The following is a 25,494-nucleotide window of genomic DNA, read 5'->3' as shown; positions in this document are numbered from 1 at the left end:
AAAACAAAGTGAAAAATTAACCGAGTTAATGTCCCATTTTTGGCTGAATTTTTCAAGGAAGAAAGTGAGCTGATTTTGGTGATTTTAGAGGAATATTGGCTGATAATTAATGGTTAGAAATGTTGGAGAGAGAATGGGCCAATTTAGAGCTAAAATGGAGTGCGTTAGCAATTTATCGGGTAAAGTGTCAAAAATAAGTTAATACCGCGTTTAAGCCGTTTTTGGCTATTGCATTTTATACCATGCATTAGTATAGGATTTAAGTCAAATATATAGTGATTTAGCATTAATGTGATGAATTGAGTAAATTTTTACAATGTGTCTAGGAGGAGAGCCTTCCGGTAAAGGCAAGGAAATCGTACCCGACGAGTAGTTATCGGGGCACCTAGAAAGCTTTTAGTTTGTACAAACGGTGAGTAAACCTATTATTATTGTAAATTATCTAGAGTTTATTTTTAAATACTCTTTATGTATTTTATGAAATGAAAACGAGATTAAAACGGGATTTTTGATGTTTTAGAAATAAATGTGACAAATAAAAATATATTATGTTGATTATGAAATTGAGTAATTGGAGGCTGCCAATTATTTTGAAATATATATTTTCCTATGAATGGCTTATGAAATATGAGTATATGTGGCTATATTTGATAAATTGCATTGAAAATTTATGTAAGCTGTTTTTACTATGCAGGCTGGGTAAATAAATAAAAGCCACGTTATACTGTTGAAATTTTATTAAAATTATGGGTTTTGTCACTGCAATGACGGATTTTCGTGGACTGCCTATTAGAGGGGCATGGTAAACCCAGTTACATAATTACTCAGGTTGTAGAGGCGATGAGGGTAACTCCCGAGATAGTATTAGAACTCATTTCACGTCGAACCCCCACGTGAATGTGTAACTCAGCCAACGCCAAGGAACAGCTTGTTTTAAAAATAAAAATGTGTTTCACATGTAAATGTTATAACAACCTTGGTGGACTCGGTTAGATGTCTCGGCCAAGGTATCTCCGAGGATTAGTTTTGGTTTGAGCCTTATTTTTAATAAAAGACATAAGCCTTAACAACTGTTTTGGTAAATTACAAATATTTTATGGTTTAAGAAATAAATTGAAAACATTATGAAATGGTTTGTGATTTGTTGTTTAAACTTGCCTCATGTTACTTGCCTTTAGATATTTATGATAATGTTTGTTTACTCATTAGGATTGCAAAATCTCACCCACCTCCTTTCCAAACATTTCAGGTCTGTGGTAGCTTATAGATACCCTATTTTGTCGAGGGTTCCAGTTGACATCTCTACCACACAGACAGTAAGTTTCTAGCACCAACACTGAGTGTATTTTGGGCCACTTGTCATCGTAACCATTATTGTATATTACAACTTAGTTAATTTTTGTATGTATGAATTTATTTTACTTACACATTACAAAAAAATGTTTACACGTGTTTCTATAAATATTATTTTATATAAAAATGCTATATTTTAATCAATATTTTGAATAGTGATATTTGTTTATAAATCCTTTTTAAAAAAAATTTCTTTGGATTTATTTGAGCCGGAAACGACCGGTAATTGTTTTAAATGGAATGTTTAACAACGATTGCTCACAAGAAAGGAAAGAAACTGATATGTAAGCCTTGCGAGGTTTCGGTTGGCATTCCGCGTAATGAGTGTCAATCGGGACGTCGCGACTGTTGTCATGGGCCCGATGGAGGTTTCGGGTCGTGACAAAAGGATATCTCCGAGTCTTACCAGTATGATGGGAAGGCTCGGAGAATATCTTTAATAAAAGGCTTCCGCTCGTAGTAGGTTTACATTCACAAAAAATATCATTTTTACTTGCAAACGACTACCCCGATGATGAGATTTACTCGTTAAACTTGCAAAGGCAAGTTCTTCTGGTAATTCCCTAAGTGAGAGTATATTCTCGGATCTCACCAATATGATGGGAGAATTCGAGAAATATCTTCAATAAAAGTTTCATTTGGCATTACTCAAATTTTTTGCCATGCATTTAATAATTGCATCACGTGTACGTCAAACCCGTAAAACCAAATAAAACATTTTAACTTGTTAATAGAATAAAAGATGAATTAAATAAATCAAATTAAGGAACATAAAAATAAAATTAATGGGTTAGGATAATATAATATATGATTAAATAGTATCGTTCAAGGAATAGGCGTTATGGGGGTGCTAATCTTTCTCTGTGTGTAACCGTATTCTCGAACCCAACTTTAAATAAAATACATAGACCAGTTTATCGTTCCTTTGAAGGACCTAAAATCAATTTAGGATTTCGTCAAACAGAACCAATTTAATATGTGACCAATTGCATCTAGGTAAAAAAAGATTGATGGCAACTTCGTAAATTAGCCCACGTCTAGCGGTCGGGTTCTCAAACTCACACGTTACGACAATGAGTAACTAGATCATATAGCCAATATCCCTTCACTCCCACTGGATATCCTAAAAACATACAGTTCTTGCTCTAGGTTGAAATTTTCTTTTGTCTCTAGAAAAACTTGAAGCAAAACATAAGCATCCAAAAACTCTAAGAAAAGAATAAGAAGGGGTTTTATCATACAGCATTTCATAAGAAGATTTATTGTTAAGAACAACTGTAGGTAGTCTGTTAATCAAATGAGTTACTGTTAGGACAGCATGTCCCCAAAATTTTGTAGGGAGAGATGATTGAAACAATGATGATCTGGCAACCACAATTAAATTTTGATGTTTTCTCTCCACAAGATCATTTTGTTGAGGTGTTTCTACACAAGAAAAATTATGTAATATTCCATTTGAAGCATAAAACTCAAAGTGATCAAACTCTTTCCTATTATCTGATCTTAACTCCTTAATAGTACTGTTAAACTGGTTCTTGACCATTTTAAAGAAAGAAGGTATGATTGATACAACATCATATTTAAATCTTATAAGGAAAACCTAAGTAAACCTTGTGAAATCATCAACAATGGTAAGGAATAATTGATATCCACGTATTGACTTAACAAAGTAAGGTCCCTAACTATTAGTGTGTATTAAATCAAAGGAAGCTTTAGAAGATTTCACATGAACCGAAAAAGGTAAACGTTTCTACTTAGCTAAAGGACAAACATAACAAACTGAACTTTCTATAGAAGAGATGTCTTGACAAACTTGTTTAATTTGCTTCATTTTATCTTCTGAAATATGCCCTAACCTATAGTGCCAAAGATTAAATCCTAACGACACATTATTACAAACAGGTACTGTGACACTTGTAAAAGCAGAGACTAATATTTGAGGTTTTTTTCCAAGTAGCTTGCATTGCATCAAGTACAAGCCCACCTTCACTTCATCAACACCAATCATTGTCCATGAAGGTATCTCCTATATGATGCAATGTTTATTAGTGAAAATCAGACAATGATTCCTAGATTTAGACAATTGACTCACTGAAATTAAATTGAACTTAAAAGATGGTATAATGTCTAACTGCAAGGTAGGAGAGATTTGAACTGTCCTTATATGTGTAACTAGTGCTTTAGCATTGTTGGGTAGCTCTACAAAAACTCCTTGAATTGATTTAAAAGTGGAGAAACAATGTAGAGACATGCTATATGATCGGTTGCCCCCCATGTCCACAATCCAAGAATTATGGTTAAATATGAAAGCATTATTGATGTTATGTGATGTAGAAAAAACTGTTATGATTTTGAGAGAATTGAGTTTTTAAGATTATACCCCAAACTTTTGAGTTAACAATGGAAAGTTGTGATGAGCTAGCAATAGAATGACTCTTCTGATGATGATGAGCTTTTATCTGATTCTGTGAATTATAGCCTTTGAAAATTGAGTTCACTATGGCATGGTTAACTGGGTTTGCTGGTGTATCATTAATGCTACCCAAAGAGTGTTCATTGAGAAGAACCATGAGCCTTTGAAATTGACCTTTGGTCAAAGAGTAATTAGATACAAGATTGTCTTCCTGTTCCTCCTAATGTTCAATTTGTGGCTTATTAGCTGAGTTGGTGAGTGTTGACATAGCTTTTCTAATATTGTTTCCTTTCCCTTTTGTGAACTTAAAGTCAGGGGGAAAACCAATGATACGGAAGCATTTATCTTTGACATGCCCATTCTTGCCACAATGTGAACATGTGACATCATTCTTAGGCCTTCTCTTACTCTCTATCACTATTGCCATAGTAGTTGTCTCCAACAGAGCTTGATTTTGCATCGATATTGACCCTTGGGACTCCTCTCTAAGGACTAAGTTGTAGGCTTCATCTAAGCTTAAGAAAGGTTTTATCATGATAATATGAGACCTAAGAGCTGAAAAGTTGTCATTAAGTCCATTAAGGAATCTAAATACACTTTCTCCCACAACTCAATATATATTTTAAAGCAGGATTGTGTGCACTTCCCACAATCACAATGGGACAGGGGACAGTAGTTTATCAGTTCTTCCCAAATTCCATTTAACTCAATAAAATATGAATCAACAGAACGCGTACCTTGCGTTTTGTTACATAGAGAAAATTGGAGATTACATATCCTGGTATCATCTAGTTGTGAGAATCGGTTCTTGAGGGTTTGCCATATCTCTGGTACAGAACTCATATAAAAAACATTAGTGGCTATTGGCTCAGAAATAGACTCAAGCAACCACGCCACATTGAGATTGTTGCAATGGGTCCATGAAGAATATAACCCATCTATTGAGCTTGGCTGTTTAGTGGAACCATCAATGAACCCTGTCTTGTTGCGGATGGAGAGAGCTAGCAAAAAAGAGCGACTCCATGAACAATAGTTGCTTGAAGTCAGCTTGAGGTTGATGACAACAGACCCATGGTGGTCCGTGTGGTGGAGGAAGTCTGGAGACCTTGGATCTTCCATAAGTGACAATAAAGATTTTGAAAGAGAGGTTGATAAAGTGCGGGTTGACTTTGAGGTTGTCATATTTTGAGATGGAAATAACAGATTAATTTTCAGATTATGGTATGAAGAATTTCAATGGTTGAACCCTAACCAAACCTGCTCTGATAGCATGAAAGCGGCTAGGGAATATTCAGAAAATGAAAATGGAATGAATGAGCTGTATATTTTCATTATTCTGTCATTTGTGCAGTACAGGGGTTTATATACACAGGTTGAAGGCTGAAAAATCTAGAAAGGGTAAGAAAACTAACATTTACTGTTAAAGACTCTGTTGCTAATATCTAAAGGACTTAAAAGAAAACATTAAGACATTTATTTACATCTTATTAAGCTGCTGGAAATTCAAAGCATCCCATGACAGCAAAGTTGATATATCTCTAACCTTGTTCTGACATCGTTTGTTTTATTTATGTAAGATGCATAATCTACCTGATTATAAATCATTTTTGAGAGTAAAGAAGAGACTTTTATTCTCCCAAAACGAACAAAATAAATTAATTACAACCACAAACATCTCTATCAATATCTCAAACATCTTGGCTAACTGTTCGAAAACAAAAAGGAAATCCTGAATACCGACTGAAAAGGACATGCAGCTAAACTCAGCTACAATTGAATCACCAGAAACAAGTAGCAACACCAGCATAAGCAAAGGTAACATTAGCTCAACATCAATCCCTGCTCAGGATAAGACAAAATTAATTCAACTGATCTAAGAAGATTCTCCAACAGACAAGTATATATCAAGTGCAGATTAAAGAATCAGTGCATTCAATCACGTCCAGCATGAAATGGTCAAAGATCATTCCTTTCGCACTTAGAACTGAAGTGATTCCGATAAAATTATCCGTCAATATGATCATGGTCTAATCACTCCTCAAATCTTCCTCGTAACTGTTATAATCATCATGTAAATTGTTGAACTCAAACCTGTATAAATACATGTATACAATAGTGTAAAGTTAAGGTTAAATGATACAAAACACCCTTCCTTATATGGTATCAGAGCAGGTGCTGTCCCCATTCGTTGGCCCCTCCTCCATTGATTCATGCTATAGCCATAGCTAATTACATGTCTTGCAAGCAGTCCTCTTCTTCATTTGATGAAATATTTTGTTGGGTTGGTAGTGAATCCATGGTGCTTGAATCTAGCCATGGAAAAGGGTTTGTACAAAGATCTTAGCTACGTTGAGAGAATAAATAAATCTAAGACATGAAAATATACTTCATAGAATTCATTTTTTTTATTGGAGTGCACTATGTAAAATCTCTAACTTAATTCCATCCCACCTAAACTTTCAAAAAAAAAAAATTTCCATCCCACCTAAGTCATTTATTTCATTAACATTTGTACTTAATTATTGGACTGTTTGAAACCGTTCTTTTCCTTAATTAATTTGAGGTAATTAATATTTCGATTCTCTTCGATAGTTTCATGAATATAGATGTGAAAAAAGACAGAAGTAAGAAAGTGTTCCGACTTAACTTTTTTTATTTTTTTGAAAGGTTTTAAAGATGATTTCATTACTTAAAGAAAAATGTACAAAAACTACCCATTATTCTGGTAGTAGAATGGCCAAATCATGGTAGGACAAGTCCCTAACATGAAATGAGCTATATATATGCCAAAGTAACAAAAAAAACTGACAGAACAACCACTGAATGAAAATAAAAACCCGAGCCATCACCCTAGCATCCACCTATCAACAGGAGTCGAGCAACAGCTCCACAAAGGAGCTTCCTGGCTAACCAAAAACATCATCCCAGCAAGCCTCAAGGTTCTGTACATCCTGTCAGAGTATATTCTACCAAACTGTACGCAGGCTAAGTGGGCAGCAGTTCACCACCTCCACCCTGGTGGCCTCGCCCTTAGACACAACCGGGTCCTCCCCCACTCCCACCCCTCCTTTGGGCCCATTTTTTTTTTTCAGAAAAAGAAAACCCCTCTGTCCCCTCCCAAGCAAGAATAAGAACATAAAGCCCATGTCTTAATTAAGAGCTGCCTTCAAACTTCAAAGCCATTGAGAAAAGAAGAGACGCAAACTTTGCTATAGGCCTGAAGCTCATTCCATTGATGCCAACCACATTTATTCCCCTTTATCTGATTCTTGCATTTTCAATATAAGAAAATATATTATAATTCGAATCTAAAATATTTATCCTATATCCTTACTATTTATTTTTTTAATTAAAAATTACGGATAAATGAAAATGACCATTCTTAAATAATTTTATTTCACCTATATGAATTGTATATAATTCTGTAATCTCAATTATTCATGGGAATGAGAATTTTATATAATTCCAATCCCTTTGCAGTAAATTGAATAATTACAAATTTGTAGTTAAAATAAGAATTGTAATTGCTATAACCCTTTGATCACTCTCTTTGAACGTAATCATGAAAATCAAATTCCAAAATAAGGTTAATATAACAATTTGCGATTCCTTAGATGCAAGCCCCAAAGGCCATAAATATTCATTTCATCAACATATTGAGTTCATCTCTGTGTTATCAAAGAATGCTTTGAAAAGTTGTAGCTACACCAGCAATCGGGGGTTGTTTTATTGGACTTTGACTTCTCTGAATTCTTCCCCTTGTTTTTGAACAATTTAGAAGAGTAAATGAAGAACACATTTGCTCTTCACAAGTCATGACCCTAAAGGCCATTTTGCAATTGTGATAAACATGGACTCTTACTTCGACGTTTTTTGATACGTGTGAAAACAACTTAAACTAGTTCACACCATCATATTCAAAGAAATGTATATCAATAATTAAAATTTGAAATTTCAACAAAGCTTTTGTATTCATAATTTGAGATAAATATAATAAGATTGAGATAGTTAAAGATTCACCAATCTTTTTGTATTATTCAAAATCATTTGTACTAAAAAAAGCAAAAAATGATATATTCATATCATTAAATCACAAATCTCAATCACTGGCAAAATCAAGGTGGTAACGGCTGTCATCTCTCAATTTTTTATTTTTTTATTATTATATTTATAATTACCTTTATAATTACTATTTAATCACTTTTCATATAAAATTTCAAATTCACCCTTGATCTCAGCTAAATCAGAAGATAACATTCTTGTGGAATTCCATCACCCAATAGCTATAAGCAATCAAACAAGTTTAAAAGTTGAGAATCCAGCTTTTCTTGCCAATGCCTCGTACTCTTCCTTTGTCCTCTCTTTTGCACCAGGGATAACGTTAAACAAGCATATGTCAAGTGTTAAGGTGTTCTTGGTCACAACGTCAGTCACGGGAGACTCTGGCACAATTAATTCCACCACTACCACTTTACCAAACTTTGGTAGAGCATTGTAGCAATTTTTCAATAACTTCAAGCATCGATCATCGTCCCAATCGTGAAGTATCCACTATAAAATTTCAAGTTAAAATTACTTTTTAAATTAAACAAAAATCAAATTTAATGATTAAAAATATGTAATTAATGTATATATTAAATTACATATTATATATATATATATATATAATATCTATATACATATATCCTAACCTTCATGAAAATAACCTCTCCTTGAGGAACTTCGATAAACACTTAAATAAAGAAGTGTACATGAAGCGTCCCTCTGATTATTTATCTACAAGTGATGATCGTGTTTGTTGGCTTTGCAAGTCTCTATATGGTTTAAAGCGGGCATCTAGACAATGGTTTGCCAACTTTTCTACTGCCATTCTGCTGTTTGGTTTTATTCAATACGAAGCTAATACTTCCTCTATTTTTACATCACAAAGGCACTTCATTCACTGCCATTCTTGTTTTTGTGGATGATGTCATTATTTCCACCAGTGACATCTCACATACAAAAGCTCTCAAGCAATATTTGACGACTTGGTTTCCCATCAAAGATCTTGGTAACCGTAAATATTTTCTTGGATTGGAGGTCGCTCATTGTCGTGACGGTATTGCATTGTCTCAATGAAAATATACGTTGGACATTTTACGGGAAGCAAGTATGCTTGCTTCCAAGCCGGTACACTTTCCCATTGAACAAAATCATAAGTTAGCTTTGGATGATAGCGACTTACTTGATGATCCTGGTTTTTATCATCGATTAATTGAGAGATTGATTTATTTGACAATCACTAGGCCTGATATTTGTTATTCAGTTCATATTTTATCTCAATTTATGCACCAACGTCGTCAAGGGCATTGGCAAGCTGCTCTACGGATCTTGAGATATCTTAAACTTGTGCTAGGCCGAGGAATATTTTTATCTTCCGGTAGTGATCTTTTCCCTTACAGCATATTGTGATTTTGACTGGGCCAGTTGCCCCATCACTCGGCGTTCACTAAGTGGATATTTTATCTTTCTTGGCAACTCTCCTATTTCATGGAGGAGTAAGAAACAAATCACTGTTTCTCGTTTTTCTGTCGAAGTTGTATAGCAGTCCATGGCTACAACTGCTTGTGAGTTAATTTGGTTGCACCAGTTACTTTCTTTTTAATTTGACTATTTCTCACTCTTTGCCTTTCCAGCTATCTTGTGACAATCAAGCAGCTATGCATATTGCTAATAACCCGATCTACCATAAACGTACTAGGCACATTGAAAATGACTATCATTTTAATAGTGATTGTATTCAGCAAGGTTTAATTGTTAGTCGCTACATTGCCTCTTACAATCAATCAGCTGATCTTTTCACCAAAGCATTGGGAAAACAACAATTTCAGTTTCTGGTTAGCAAGTTGGGAAAATAATTATATTTTATTTGATTAAGTATCGAAAGTGTATTGTACAATACGCAAGACGTATCTTATGATATAGAGGCATATCGTACGATACAATTTATACACTTTTTTATAAATTTAATTTTAATTAATTATTAAAATTTTTATTTTTTATTATTTTTTAAAGTTGAAACATGAAAAATTATATTTTATGAATTTCAATCATTATATTTTAAACAAAAAAATACTAAAAAATCAAATTTCCTTTTAATTTTAACATGATAAATATTTTTTATTAATAAATTAATAAATTAATATAAAAAATATATTTTATTTAAAGATCTATATTATTAAAGAATATGTTAAAATTTTAAATTCAAAAACTAATTATCTTTTCAATTTACATCCTAAAATTTTTAATTCTGTTAAAAAATATAACATTTTTCAATTTTTTTACATATATAAATATTATTTATAATTAATTTTAACATTTTTCATCATATCTTATGGTATAATATTCGATATTAAAAAATAAAATATTAATACACAATATGTATCTCGATTTAATAATTATGTAACCAAAAAGTGATTACCTTTTTTATAAAAAAAATTCTCTCATATTGCACCCAACTTTGGACTAATTTTAATTTTTAAAAAGAAAACCCCTCCACAGCCAGAATTCGGAACAAAAAGCCCATGATTTAAGAGTTCTATTATCCTTAGATGGCTAATTCGTTGCAATGGGCCAGAACAGTTAATTGGATTTGCCCTTAAAACAGGGCCTGAGATCTGCCTTTCAAACTTCAAAACCATTGAGCAAAGAACCCACGCAAACTTGCAATAGCGCATCGCAATGACACCACCCACTTTTCTTCCCCTTTATGTGATTCTTGCATTTTTAATATAAGAGAAAATATTATAATTCGAATCTAAAATATTTATCAAAAATTTATCTTATATCCTTACTAATTGCTTTTGTAATTAAAAATTAAAGATAAATGAAAATGACCATACTTAATTAATTTCATTTCACTTATAGTAATTGTATATAATTCTGTAATCTCAATTATTCATAGAGTATGAGAATTTATATAATTTCAATCATTGTGATAAATTTTGAAATTAATACAATAAGATTATGAGATAGTTAAGGATTCGTCGATCCTTTCATATTATTTAAAATCATGTTATATTAAAAAAGTTAAAACTTATACTTCATATTATCACATCATAAATCTCAACTAATAATCGTTACAAATCAGACAATAATATTTTTGTGGAATTCCATCACCCAATAGCTATAAGCACGACAAACAAGTCTAAAAGTTGAGAATCCAGCTTTTTTTGCCAATGCCTCGTACTCTTCCTTTGTCCTCTCTTTTGCACCAGGGACAACGATAAACAAGCCTGCGTCAAGTGTTAAGGTATTCTTGGTCACAATGCCGGTCATGGGAGACTCTGGCACAACTAATTCCACCACTACCACTTTACCAAACTTTGGCAAAGCATTGTAGCAATTTTTCAATAACTTCAAGCATCGATCATCGCCCCAATCGTGAAGTATCCACTACAAAATTTCAAGTTAAAATTACTTTTTAGATTAAATAAAAATTAAATTTAATGATTGAAAGTATGTAATCAATGAATATATATTGAACTACATATCTTTCGCGTGTGTATAGGTGTGGTGTATGCACACACATATACTAACCTTCATGAAAATAACTTCTCCTTGAGGAACTTCGATAAACATATCTCCTCCGACATGGTCAACACCTAAAATAAAAAAGGACAAATGAAAAATTATTTCTCCAATCAGCCAAAGTTGGGGTAAGTTTGAAGAACAAATTAAATTACATTAAGACTCCTCCTCAAGGTGAGCATGTATATCCAAAATGCTCATCTTGCCAAGAAGAAAGCTGAACTGTTTTGGCAGCAAGGCTTTGGTAAAAAAATTTGCTAGTTGTGGGTTGGTAGAAACATACTTTGGATTTATTATTCCAACAAGCACTTTTTCTCTGATGAAGAGATAGTCCATCTTAATATGCATGGTTTTTTCATGAAATGTAGGATTCTTACTTATATGTATTGTTGATTGATTGTCACAATAGAAGCCTATAGCTGTTGTGTGCTTGATTCCAAGATTTTGCAGCAAGAAAATTAACCACATTGATTCACAACAAGCTGAAGTCATTGCTTTAGAGCATGTTTGGCCTGATTTTTTTTAAACTTAAAAGTTATTATAAAGCTCTTATAAAAAATAATAACTTTTAAAATTAAATTAAAGTTGTTGGGTAAATTTACTTTTTATAAGTTCTTTTTTATAGATAAGTTGTTTGGCAAAACAACTTATATAAACTCTAATTTTAGTTAAAATTACCATAAAGGGTATTTAATAAATAACTTTTATTAATCACTAATTTCTTTATTCAAAATAAAAAAATTAATTTTATTTTTTATCTATTTAAAATAAATTTTTGAAAATATTAAAAGGATTTTTATATAACATAAAGTTTATAATTAATAATAAATCATAAAAGAAGAGTTTCACAAATAATTTATAAGTAACACATAATTCATAAATAATTTTTTTATTGAATACTAATAAATAAATAAAATCAAGAGAAAAAATTGAATCAAATAAAAAAATGAGAGATGAAAGAAAGTAGTGAGTTGACTACTAGAACTTTTAACCCTAACAATGGAGAAGAACTCAAAAAAGAAAAAGAGAAGTTTAAGGTGGTAATAATAATTCAGGAAAAATCATATTTAGCTATTGATACCCTTACTAAAAAAGTTCACCTCCATGAATAATATTATCTCAACAACCATAATCTACAAATATTATCTCAATTTTCATCTAATTTATCTCAACAACCATTGACCTATTTAATTAATTATTTCAATCATAATCGTCAAATATTATATACACCATAAAGAAGTTAAGAATAAATAAATATCATATAATTGCCATATCAACCAGAGAAATATCAACTAATAAAGAGAGTTTTCAAAGTACAAAAAAACGATAGAAAATAAAATGAAAAACAAAATAGAAAGAAAAAAAATAATATCTGAATGTAGTTTTGAATTTGTATCTTTTTTTTTCTTAATTTTTGTAAGAACAAAAAAAAAAACTTAGAATGATGATTTACAAAAAAGAAGAGAGGAGAGGAAGATTGATAAGGAGAAAAGGAAGGAGTATTTTTTGAGAGGAGGATCTTTTTGGGAAAAAATAGCTCTACTAATAAGCTAGCGTGGTTTTAAAAAAAAAAAAAAGAAGAGAAAACTCCTAATTAGAGCTTTTTTTAAGCTCTTTTTTTCATATTTTATTCTTTAAAAAAAAGTTACTTTTTTTTAAGAACTTTTTACGAAATCCTGTTTGGCCAAGCTTTTGCTTTTAAGCAGTAAATAAGTTAAAAATAAGCCAAGCCAAATGACACTTAGACTCAGCCTTTAGTAGAGCTTCTAGCTACGACACTTTGTTTCTTAGACTTCTAGCTGATTAGAGAATTGCCAAGAAACATAGCATATCCAATGATAGACTTCTTAGTGTTACAACACCCTGCCCAATCACCATCAACATAGACTTTCAACTATAATGAAGAATTTGCAGGCAATAAAATTCCCTATCCTGGTGCAGCTTGTAGGTGAGTATCTCCTGGTTTGTCCATGAACTGCAATAAAGTTTTCACTACAAAAGTGATATCATGCCTAGCAAAAGTTAGATAAATGAGCTTGCCGACTAATTGCCTATATTTACTAGGATTTGATATTTGCGCTGTATCATTAGCCTTTGTCAACTTGCAGCTATAATCAATTAGGATTCTAACAGGCTTACACCATAGCATTCCATGTTCATTCAATAAGTCTAGAACATATTTTCTTTGACACAAAAGAATTCCTTTATTCAATCTTTCTATTTCCAAGCCTAGAAAATACTTTGGTGTTCCTAGGTCCTTAAGTTTAAAGCTTTTCTCCAAGTAAGTTTTTACATCCACTGTAAGGTTGAGACTAGAGCTAGCTATCACTATGTCATCCACATAAAGTAGCAAGCCGATGAAACCATCATCAGAAATCTTGGTATATAGGGAGTAGTCAACCTTAGATTGAACAAAACCATAATTCATCAAACATTCTATGAATTTTGTATTCTATTGCCTTGATGCCTATTTAAGGCCATACAAGGACTTATAAAGTTTGCACACCAATTTAACATTAAATGGATACTCCTCCTTGACCATATACCCTTAAGGCAAATTCATATAGACATCTTCATGTAAATCACCATATAGAAAAGCATTATTAATATCAAGTTGGGAGAGATACCAACCATGAATAGCAGCAAGAGCAAAGAACATTCGGACACTAATGTGTTTAGCAACAAAACTGAATGTTTCATTATTATCAAACTTTTCCTTTTAAGTGAAACCTTTGGCAACCAATCTAGCTTTATACCTTTCAACAATGCCATTAGCATGCAATATCACTTTGTAAACCCATTTACAACCAATAGGTTAAAAACCAGAATGAATAGGCATGACTGTCCATGTACCATTTTCCTCTAAGGCCTTTAACTCTGTGTTCATGGCATTTTTCCACTCAGAAAATTGAATAGCTTGATAATATGAGGTAGGTTCTGGAATGTGTGATAATGTTGTGGTAAATGTTTTATGAGCAGTGGAGAGTTTTATTGTATAAAGACATTTCTCTATAGGACATGATATGGTGGTTTTCAGATATGCAAAGTTACTAGAAAAGAGATGTTAATAAGCTTCAAGGTATTTGGGAAGTTTCCTTAGTCTAGTACTTTATTTGAGAGGTTGTGTAGAAGAAGAATCAGTGGTGTAAACAGTGTTTTCTACAACAAGGTTATAATGGTCATTTTGAGAAAAATCTTTATAATCAACAAAATCATATGGTGAGTCATCATCAACAGTTAAGTTATGAGTATAGGGCAAACCTAAATCTGAATCATGTATGAGTGCATTTTGAGCTTAGCCTTGTGGACCTCTAGAAGCATATCTGGTACAATAGGCTTGGGCTTTTCGTGGAGTTTTGGGTTGGGCCAATCTCAGCCCAGTAAGGTATAACTTTTCTCTTTTGTTTGAGTTTGTTTTAGTTGATATTGGGTCTAACCCATCTTACTTGATTAAAATGTATTTTTTTTCTAGGAGGAGAATATAGGTATAAAATATGAATATCCATTTTAGTCTTAGAAAACCAAATTAAACAAAAAAAATAAATCCAAAAATAATAGTAATAATAACAAAAAATAGTAAAATGCATAGTTATAAAGAACATAAATTTAGATAGATAAAAGAAAAAAAATATTTTTATAAAGGAAGATGTAGTTTATTTTAAAAATATAATAATAATATATGTAGAGAAATGACAGTGCTAATAATAAAATATATATTTTGGATCAATATTTATAGTTAGGGAAGATTCTGGGTTTGGTAAAAAAAATCAATAAATAAATAAAAGAATAACACGTAATATGAAACTATTAAGTATAAAATATAATCTTTGATTTGGAATCAATACAGATGATGAAATGTCCATTCAGAACGTGAGAAGTCACAATTTCAAGTGAATTTTCTTAGGTTAAGGATTTTAATTAAGACCCCACCAATACGATTGGATGGTCTTAATACGAAATTCTAATGTTTCTAATTTTAAATAAAATAAAAAATTATATATACTCAATTACTAATTAAACAAAATGTACAAACAAAAGAAATAGGGAATTAATGGTAACAATAAATTCGGTAATCACAATAATAATACAAAAATAAATGGATAATGTACGTATACATATAAATAAATAATAATTATGAAATAAAAAAATACTTGGTCTAAAAATATGATTTTGGAAAATTTCATATAGTAAAATAAATAAGTACTTACATAGCAAAATACATAACGAAATAAAAATAGAACAATAAGTAATTATAAAATATTTAGTCATGGTATATATGCTCACTCAAAGAAATAATAAGATTTTTAAAAAACAAGAAACAAATATTAGAATTTATAAGCACACCAAGTACTCATTGTTGCATTATTAAATGTTATAGCATGTAAAGATATTCTGTATACGAGTATAAGCCCCGATGATGGGACTTTCCAAGAGAGCTTGCGAAGGTGAGTTTCTTCGAAATATTCCCTATATGAAAGGATACCTCCGACTCCCACCAGTATAATGGGAGGGCTCGGAGAATATCATTAATAAAAGGCTTCTGCTCGTAGTAGGTTTGCATTCATGAAAAATATCATTTTTACTTGCAAACGACTACCTCGATGATGGGATTTACTCGTTAAACTTGGAAAGGTGAGTTCTTCTAGTAATTCCCTAGTTAAGAGGATATTCTCGGATCCCACCAGTATGATGGGCGGAATTGAGAAATATCTTCAATAAAGGTTTCATTTGGCATTACTCAGATTTTTTGCCATGCATTTCATAATTGCATCACATGTACGTCAAGCCCGTAAAACCAAATAAAACATTTTAACTTGTTAATAGAATAAAAGATGAATTAAATAAATCAAATTAAAGAAACATAAAAATAAAATTAATAGGTTAGGATAATATAATATCTGATTAAATAGTACCATTCGTGGAATGAGCGTCATAGGGGTGTTAATCCTTCCCTATGTGTAACCGTACTCTCGAACCCAACTCTAAATAAAATACATAGACCAGTTTATCGTTCCTTTCACGAACCTAAAATCAATTTAGGATTTTGTCAAACAGAACCAATTTAATAGGTAACCAATCGCACCTAGGTAAAAAAATATTGATGGCGACTCCGTAAATTACCCCACATCTAGCTGTTAGGTTCTCGAACCCGTACATTACGACAATGAGTAACTAAATCATATAGCCAATATCCCTTCACTCCCATTGGATATCCTAAAAAAATACAATTCTTGCTCTAGGTTGAAATTTTCTTCTGTCTCTAGAAAAACTTGAAGCAAAACATAAGCATCTAAAAACTCTAAAAAAAGAATAAGAAAGGTTTTTGTCATACAGCATTTCATAAGGAGATTTATTGTTAAGAACAACTGTAGGTAGTCTGTTAATCAAATGAGTTACTGTTAGGACAGCATGTCCCCAAAATTTTGTAGGGAGAGATGATTGAAACAGTAATGATCTGGCAACCACAATTAAATTTTGATGTTTTCTCTCAACAACATCATTTTGTTGAGGTGTTTCTACACAAGACAAACTATGTAATATTCCATTTGAAGCATAAAACTCAGAGAGATCAAACTCTTTCCCATTATCTGATCTTAACTCCTTAATAATATTGTTAAGCTAGTTCTTGACCATTTTAAAGAAAGAAGGTATGATTGATACAACATCATATTTAAATCTCATAAGGAAAACCCACGTAAACCTTGTGAAATCATCAACAATGGTAAGGAAGAATTGATATCCATGTATTGACTTAACAAAGTAAGGTCCCCAAATATCAGTGTGTATTAAATCAAAGGAAGCTTTAAAAGATTTCACATGAACAGGAAAAGGTAAACATTTCTGCTTAGCTAAAGAACAAACATAACAAACTAAACTTTCTTTAGAAGAGATGTCTTGACAAACTTGTTTAATTTGCTTCATTCTATCTTCTGAAATATGCCCTAACCTATAATGCCAAAGATTAAATCCTAACGGCACATTATTACAAACAGGTACTGTGACATTTCCAGAAGCAGAGACTAATCCTTGAGGTTTTTTTCCAAGTAGCTTGCATTGCATCAAGTACAGGCCCACCTTCACTTCATTAACACCAATCATTGTCCATGAAGGTATCTCTTATATGATGCAATGTTTATTAGTGAAAATCAGACAATGATTCCTAGATTTAGACAATTGACTCATGGAAATTAAATTGAACCTAAAAGATGGTATAAATAAAACATTATCTAACTGCAAGGTATGAGAGATTTGAACTGTCCCTATATGTGTAACTAGTGCTTTGGCATTGTTGGGCAGCTCTACAAAAACTCCTTGAATTGATTTAAAAGTGGTGAAACAATGTAGAGAACATGCTATATGATCAGTTGCCCCCCGTGTCCACAATCCAAGAATTATGGTTAAATATGAAAGCATTATTGATGTTATGTGATGCAGAAAAAACAGTTATGATTTTGAGAGAATTGAGTTTTTAAGATTATACCACAAACTTTTGAGTTGACAATGGAAAGTTGTGATGAACTAGCAATAGAATGACTATTTTGATGATGATGAGCTTTTATCTGATTCTATGAATTATAGCTTTTGAAAATTGAGTTCATTATGGCACGGTTTATTGGGTTTGCTGGTGTATCATTATTGCTACCCACAGAGTGTTCATTAAGAAGAACCATGAGCCTTTGAAATTGACCTTTGGTCAAAGAGTAATTAGATACAAGACTATCTTCCTGTTCCTGCTAATGTTCAACTTGTGGCTTATTAGCTGAGTTGGTGAGCGTTGACATAGCTTTTCTGATATTGTTTCCTTTCCTTTTTGTGAACTTAAAGTCAAGGGGAAAACCAATGATACGATAGCATTTATCTTTGACATGCCCATTCTTGCCACAATGTGAACATGTGACATCATTTTTAGGCCTTCTCTTACTCTCTATCACTACTACCATAGTAGTTGTCTCCAACAAAGCTTGACTTTGCATCGATATTGACCTTTGGGACTCCTCTCTAAGGACTAAGTTGTAGGCTTCATCTAAGCATAGGAAAGGTTTTATCGTGATAATATGAGACCCAAGAGCTGAAAAGCTGTCAGTAAGTCCATTAAGGAATCCAAATACACTATCTTTCTCCAATAACTCAATATATATTTTAAAGCAGGATTGTGTGCACTTCCCACAATCACAATGGGACAAAGGACAGTAGTTTATCAGTTCTTCCCAAATTCTATTTAACTTAGTAAAATATGAATCAACAGAACGTGTATCTTGCGTTTTGCTACATACGGAAAATTGGAGATTACATATCCTAGTATCATCTAGTTATGAGAATCAGTTCTTAAGAGTTTGCCATATCTCTGCTACAGAATTCATATAAAAAACATTAGTGGCTATTGGCTCAGAAATAGACTCAAGCAACCACTCCACATTGTGATTGTTGCAAGGAACAGTACACACAACTCATATCATTGTTTAATCTTGAAAAAGCCCATAGCATATATCCTGTGGCTAATTTTGCTGGTAAGGCTATCGCTTTGTCCAATGACAAAATTGAATGGATTCTCGATTCAGGTGCTTCAGATCACATGAGTTGCCAAAAGAGTATCATGACCAATGAAAGAAATATTCCATTTGATTTACCTGTCAAAGTTCCAAATGGTTCTTTTGTTTCAGCCAAGTCATATGGAGATGTGATTTTTAATCCTTTTATTAAACTAAGCCATGTTCTTTATAGACCTTCCTTTGGTTGCAATCTTATTTCCATTAGTAAATTAACCAAAACCTTGAACTATGCAGCTCATTTTTCCCCTCATTTTATGCTTTACTGGACCTAGCAACGAGGAAGCTGATTGGCATAGGTGAACTTAAAGATGGTCTTTATTATTTCCAAGAAATCACCATTCCTGTGGCTTCAGCAACCTCTACATGTGACACTGGGTTTGTCTTATGGCATCAACGACTTGGTCATTTGTCTTTTGATAAATTGTCTATAATTGATAATTTAAATCTTTAATTTGTGAAAACCATCAATAAGTGTTGTGATGCGTGCCATCGAGCCAAATAAGCTCGTTAGTCTTTTCCTACTAGTTTTATTAAAACTCAAAATGCTTTTGAATTAATTCATTGTGATGTTTGGGGTCCATATCATACCTTTGCATTTTTAGGTGCCCATTATTTCTTAAGCATTGTTGATGATTTTACTAGAACTACATGGGTTTATTTGATGAAGACCAAGACTAAGGTCTATTTTTTGTTAACATCTTTCATTGCCATGGTACACAGACAATTTGGTTGCCCTGTGAAACAAATTGTAGTGATAATGGGACTGAATTCACCAATCATCAATTCCAACAATTCTGTCAAAAAAATGGGATTCTTAGTCAATTTTTTTATGTCTCCACGCCTCAACAAAATGGGGTAATAGAGCACAAACATAGGCATCTTCTTGAAGTGGCTAAAGCCTTGAGATTTCAAGCAGGTTTACCCATTAAATTTCGACGAGAATGTATCTTGATAGCAGCTTACTTAATTAACTATGCTCCCACCCCACTTTGATCTGGAAAGGGCCCGTATGAGATCTTATTTTCTCAAAAACCTTATTATTTACCTCTTCGTGTCCTTGGATATCTTTGTTATGCCTCTGTCATTCCCAGGTCTAAAGATAAATTTCATGAGCGTGCTACCGCTTGCATCTTTGTTGGTTCTCCTTATGGTAAAAAGGGATACAAAGTCTATGATTTGAAAACCCATCAAATCTTTGTCTCTCGTGATGTTGTGTTCCATGGAAATATGTTTCCATTCCATGATCAAATGCAAATTGTGCCAGCTCAAGAACCTTTCACCGCCACACCTGTTCCCTTACCCATCATGGACCAAGAAATACAAAATGATAAGAATAGCTCTCTGCCTCTAAATTCACCTTCAAGTACTGAAAATAGACTTGAACTCTTTAGCATCCATAATGTACCTTAACTTGAACCTTCCGAGACTGTAGAACCGTAAATAATCCAACATAACAAATTCAAAACTGTTCATCTTGCCCAATCCGTATCAAAACATTTCTAGCTCATTTCAATGATTTTCATGTTGATCTTCTAGGAAATAATAAAAATATATCCTACAAAAACACCAAGGCAGCTTTCTCAGGTACTCTGTACCCTTATCCCATTTTGTTTCCTACTCTAAATTCACTCCCTCCCACACTTGTTTTCTTACGACCATCACTCAACATGATGAGCCTATATCTTATAAATAGGCTATTAAGGACATTCGATGGCAAGCAGCAATGCAACATGAACTTGAAGCTCTTGAAAAAAATCAGACAATGACACTACAAAAATTACCTCCAGAAAAGAAAGTTATAGGATGTAAATGGGTATATAAGATTAAATATCAATCAGATGGGACAATTGAACGCTACAAGGCATATCTTGTGGCTAAGGGATATTCTCAGGTGGAAGGATTAGATTACACTGAGACTTTCGCACTAGTTGCTAAACTTACCACCGTCCGCACTCTTTTAGCAGCTGCAGCTGCTAAACATTGTGTTCTTTATCAATTTGATGTCCACAATACATTCATCCATGGTAGCTTAAATGAAGAAGTGTACATGAAGCGTCCCCCTGGTTATTTATCTACAAGTGATGATCGTGTCTGTTGGCTTCATAAGTCTCTGTATGGTTTAAAGTGGGCATCTAGATAATGGTCTGCCAAATTTTTTACTATCATTCTGCAATTTGCTTTCACTCAATACAAAGCTGATACTTATCTATTTTTACATCACAAGGGCACTTCATTCACTGCCATTCTTATTTATGTGGATGATGTCATTATTGCTACCAGTGACATCTCAGATACAAAAGCTCTCGAACAATATTTGACGACTTGGTTTCCCATCAAAGATCTTGGTAACCTTAAATATTTTCTTGGATTTGAGGTCGCTCGTTGTCGTGACAGTATTGCATTGTCTTAACGAAAATATACATTGGACATTTTACGAGAAGTAGGTATGCTTGCTTCCAAGCTGGTACACTTTCCCATTGAACAAAATCATAAGTTAGCTTTGGATGATAACGACTTACTTGATGATCCTAGTCTTTGTCGTCGATTAATTGGGAGATTGATTTATTTGACAATCACTAGGTTTGATATTTACTATTCAGTTCATATTTTATCTCAATTCATGTACCAACCTCGTCAAAGGCATTGGCAAGCTGCTCTACGGATCTTGAGATATCTTAAACTTGCACCAAGCCAAGGAATATTTTTATCTTTCGACAATGATCTTTTCCCTTACAGTATATTGTGATTCTGACTAGGCCAGTTTCCCCATCACTCGACGTTCACTAAGTGGATACTTTATCTTTCTTAGCAACTCTCCTATTTCATGGACGAGTAAGAAACAAATCACTATTTCTCGTTCTTCTGTCGAAGTTAAATACCGATCCATGGCTACAACTGCTTGTGAGTTAATTTGGTTGCATTAGTTACTTTCTTTCTGATTTGATTGTTTCTCACTCTTTGCCTTTCCAACTATATTGTGACAATCAAGTAGCTATGCATATTGCTAATAATCCGATCTAGCATGAACGTACTAAGCACATTGAAATTGACTGTCATTTTGTTCGTGATTGTATTCAACAAGGTTTAATTGGTAGTCACTACATTGTCTCTCACAATCAATCAGCTGATCTTTTCACCAAGGCATTGGGAAAACAACAATTTCAGTTTTTGGTTAGCAAGTTGGGCAGTCGAAATCTCCATGCTCCAACTTGAGGGGGCATATTAGAAACTACCGAGATTCTCTCTTTTGTTTCCTAATTCTTTATTATTTTGAAAACTAGCGAGATTTGCTCTTTTGTTTCCTTTGATTAGCAACAATTACTAGGATTGTGTGTATTATAAGAACCTCTCACATCAAATAAAAGTTAGTGATTGAACCAACTTTTTCAATACTAAACAGAAATATTTGATTGCAGCAAATCTACACGATTAATATGTCATACATTTATAACCAATTATAATTATCATTACCATACGATACATTACGATACAAATAAAAAATAATACATATTTATAACTGTATCTTATTTGATTAAGTATTGAAAGTGTATCGTATAATATGCAATACGTATCTTATGATATGGAGGTATATTGTACGATACAATCTATACACTTTTTTATAAATTTAATTTTAATTAATTATTAAAACTTTTATTTTTTATTAGTTTTTAAAGTTGAAACATGAAAAATTATATTTTATGAATTTCAATCATTAGATTTTACACAAAAAATACTAAAAAATCAAATTCCTTTTTAATTTTAACATGATAAATATTTTTTATTTTTTAATTTATAAATTAATATAAAATATATATATTTTATTTAAAGATCTATATTATTATAGAATGTGTTAAAAGTTTAAATTAAAAAACTAATTATCTTTTCAATTCACATCCTAAAATCTTTCATTCTGTTAAAAAATATAACATTTTTCAATTTTTGTACATATATAAATGTTATTTATAATTAATTTTAAAATTTTTTATCATATCTTATTATACAATACTCGATATTAAAAAATAAAATTTTAATACATAATATGTACCTCTATTTAACAATTATGTAACCAAAAAGTGATTACCTTTTTTTTAAAAAAAAAAAACTCTCTAATATAGCACCCAACTTTGGGCCAATTTCAATTTTTAAAAAGAAAACCCCTCCACAGCCAGAATTCGGAACAAAAAGCCCATGTTTTAAGAGTTCTATTATCCTTAGATGGCTAATTTGTTGCAATGGGCCAGAACAGTTAATTGGATTTGCCCTTAGAACAGGGCCTGAGATCTGCCTTTCAAACTTCAAAACCATTGAGCAAAGAACCCACGCAAACTTGCAATAGCGCATCGCAACGGCACCACCCACTTTTCTTCCCCTTTATGTGATTCTTGCATTTTTAATATAAGAGAAAATATTATAATTCGAATCTAAAATATTTATCAAAAATTTATCTTATATCCTTACTAATTGCTTTTGTAATTAAAAATTAAAATAAATGAAAATGACCATGCTTAATTAATTTCATTTCACTTATAGTAATTGTATATAATTTTGTAATCTCAATTATTCATAGAGTATGAGAATTTATATAATTTCAATCATTGTGATAAATTTTGAAATTAATACAATAAGATTATGAGATAGTTAAGGATTCGTCGATCTTTTCATATTATTTAAAATCATGTTATATTAAAAAAGTTAAAACTTATACTTCATATTATCACATCATAAATCTCAATTAATAATCGTTACAAATCAAACAATAACATTTTTGTGAAATTCCATCACCCAATAGCTATAAGCACGACAAACAAGTCTAGAAGTTGAGAATCCAGCTTTTTTTGCCAATGCCTCGTACTCTTCCTTTGTCCTCTCTTTTGGACCAGGGACAACGACAAACAAGCCTGCGTCAAGTGTTAAGGTATTCTTGGTCACAATGTCGGTCATGGGAGACTCTGGCACAACTAATTCCACCACTACCACTTTACCAAACTATGGCAAAGCATTGTAGCAATTTTTCAATAACTTCAAGCATCGATCATCGCCTCAATCATGAAGTATCCATTACAAAATTTCAAGTTAAAATTACTTTTTAGATTAAATAAAATTAAATTTAATTATTGAAAGTATGTAATCAATGAATATATATTGAACTACATATCTTTCGTGCGTGTGTATGTGTGGTGTATGCACACACATATACTAACCTTCATGAAAATAACTTCTCCTTGAGGAACTTCAATAAACATATCTCCTCCGACATGGTCAACGCCTAGAATAAAAAAGGAGAAATGAAAAATTATTTCTCCAATCAGCCAAAGTTGAGGTAAGTTTGAAAAACAAATTAAATTACATTGAGAGCAGAGAACACTATTTATTCTCTTCTAAATTTTTTGTGTCAAAAAAACCTTCGAACAATAGCAAGACAGGAGAATTATCTATTGAATTGATTACCTAAGAAATGGGGTGCATCTTTAATAACATGGGGCAAATCAAAGTTAATGCCCTTAATTTGTGGATACTTCGAAACTATGAGCTTGAGATTTGTACCCAATCTGCCTTCCACATCTACAAGTTGGTTTATGCCTTCAAACCCCTTATATATTTCCAGAACTTTTTTCATGATTATGGCAGTCAGGTTGCCCATTGTATTGTTGAATTTGCCACTTATTGCATCATTTTTGGCAGCACGCTCAAATAAATCCATCCCATATGCCTTGACAAAGGGTATGGCGCCACCTTCCAATGTTGCTTCTTTCAATTGATACCTGCATAAGTGCATGTACAACAAAATTTGTTCACTATTATGAACAATATTGTAATATCGACATTATTTTAATTAATTAAGTGAACTACAAGAAACTAATTTAGAGTGAACTCTGAACAAAATTTAACTGAAAAGGAATAGAAGGATTTTGTCGACAAATACAAATACAGTCAATCCTGATTAAGTTTATACCAAAGCAATAATAATTAGGATCCCTTTTGTGATATCCTGCAAGTAAGAATTTAAAATTCCAACTTGAAAGTCTATTAGGCTCTAATCCGGGGAAGCGAAGAGGGACATTTAATTATAGGATAAAAGAGTAATACCAAGCTCCAAGTGAATATTTGTCCGTTAAAATGGTCAGTGTCGGAATTAAATTCCATCATCATTGTGAAGGAAATATTTTGCGATGGGTGCTAAACCATATAATCTTTGAACATGTCCATCTTCGTTAGTGGCAAGATCGCATGTTAGAATGGAGTGACTAGCAAGAACACGAAGAATGCGGTCAATGATTGATGAAGCATCAGGGTTCTTCGTAGGAATGTGAGAGGCAATCTCAATAGGAGAGAGCTTGCAGCCTGCAGGGCCAGCTTTTGCAATGATCTCTAACAAATCGAGATCGATGGCAGCTTTCAAGACCATAGGGAGAATTGTAGACATAACTAGTTGCATTGCCTGATGAAATTCTTCTTCTTCTTCTTTTGCTGTAATATTCTGATTGTCTAGTTTTGAACTCATTTTTTCTTGAGTATTGGATATGGAAAACACAAAAGAGTGCAATGATGAAGTGTTAGCTATGTAATACTGAAAAGTCTAGTACTGCACCGAGAGATTATATAGAAAAT

The 25,494-nt window shown here is 32.4% G+C and overlaps 1 long non-coding RNA gene and 1 pseudogene across 2 annotated transcripts; both read right to left on the bottom strand.

Moving 5' to 3' along the window:
• Positions 1 to 8,059: 8,059 nt before the first annotated feature.
• LOC18599824 (caffeic acid 3-O-methyltransferase-like) lies at positions 8,060 to 25,431 on the bottom strand (annotated as a pseudogene). The gene is made up of 4 exons (XR_016026378.1): positions 24,973 to 25,431; positions 24,334 to 24,647; positions 24,087 to 24,151; positions 8,060 to 8,317 (listed from the first exon to the last, which is right to left on the bottom strand). The product of XR_016026378.1 is annotated as a caffeic acid 3-O-methyltransferase-like (transcript).
• LOC148762945 (uncharacterized) lies at positions 10,720 to 11,476 on the bottom strand. The gene is made up of 2 exons (XR_016026387.1): positions 11,345 to 11,476; positions 10,720 to 11,200 (listed from the first exon to the last, which is right to left on the bottom strand). It is a non-coding gene; the product is annotated as an uncharacterized LOC148762945 (long non-coding RNA).
• Positions 25,432 to 25,494: the final 63 nt, after the last annotated feature.

This window comes from Theobroma cacao, chromosome 5, assembly GCF_053813885.1.
Source record: "Theobroma cacao isolate CCN51 chromosome 5, ASM5381388v1, whole genome shotgun sequence".
NCBI classification, from domain to species: domain Eukaryota; kingdom Viridiplantae; phylum Streptophyta; class Magnoliopsida; order Malvales; family Malvaceae; genus Theobroma; species Theobroma cacao.
Note: the sequence above shows the minus strand (reverse complement) of the source record. Positions and strands in the feature narration are given on the sequence as shown.